Genomic DNA, 1,236 nt, shown 5'->3' with positions numbered 1-1,236 from the left:
TGACTTTTCAGTTTGAACTCTATGATTGACTGCAACTTAATTACTTACGGCAGTTACTCAATTACCACAGACACTTTAAGGTTTCATTTAACAAGGGAAGAAAGGATAACTGTCACTATTTGATATGTGATTCCATGAAGTAAGTACATACTGGAATTACTAAATTGAGTATCTTACCTTCTCATGACCATGATCTTACAATATTTCCCCCTAACCCAACACACATCCTTTTCTTACATCTCTAATATTGAACTTGGGGGGTAGATAGTGTACCCACCACCTACCTACAGATGGAACAGATTGAGAGAGGTACTTAGGTAAGTATTAGAAGGGTTTTTAATTACTGCTATAGGTTCACTTACCCAAGTAAGTTTATATTGGCATATGTACACCAAGTAAGTTTATATTGGCATATGGCATAAAGTGGTTATATGTACACCTAAACAGGAACTAAAATTTAATTTCTCAGGTAGGTAGGTACCTAAGTTGCTAATTGGTAAGTTAAGTAGGTAGGTACCTACATAATTTGAATGCAACATCATCAACATGAACCTGATATCACTTGTTCCAATTTTCAATACTAAAATAATGAAAAAAAAAAAAATCATTCAGTTTTTCAGCTTTTACTTAATCTCTAACCTGTTACATACATCCATTCCTCTCTTACAGGATTCGAACCCGGGACCTTCTGCATGGCAAGCAAGCGCGTTACCACTGGACCAACCGTGCCCCCAGCAAGCGCGTTACCACTGGACCAACCGTGCCCCCAGCAAGCGCGTTACCACTGGACCAACCGAAAGGACGCAAAGGTCCCGATAAAGGGAACTGTAAGAGCCCGTTCGCACTTGTCGTAAATAAAGTAAAAATCGTGTCGTGCGTAAGTAGGAACACTCTCATTTAAATTACATTATGTACTTACCTACAGAACATTCGGAGAAAAATCGGGTGGAACTCTCACGACAAGAGGGAACTCTAACTGCTGAGGTCTCACCATGCCGTAATCGAAGAGAGAAGGAAGACAGGATAGGAGAAAGTCAGCACGGCAGCAGTTCCAAGAACAAAGCTTATCTGTTTAGGATAAAATCCACCCCGGCCGGAAATCGAACCCGCGCGGTCGCGGCTTAGCGCTTACAAGGCAGACGTGTTACCTGCCAAGCTTAGTGCTGGCTACTTTAGGTTTATTAGACTTTTCTTTGTTTTCAAAAAAAAAAAAAAAAAAAAAAAAAAAAAAAAAAA

The sequence above is a fragment of the Diaphorina citri genome, unplaced genomic scaffold (assembly GCF_000475195.1).
Source record: "Diaphorina citri unplaced genomic scaffold, Diaci psyllid genome assembly version 1.1 scaffold2198, whole genome shotgun sequence".
NCBI lineage: Eukaryota > Metazoa > Arthropoda > Insecta > Hemiptera > Psyllidae > Diaphorina > Diaphorina citri.
The sequence above is the reverse complement of the archived record's forward strand: the minus strand, read 5'-3'. Positions refer to the sequence as shown.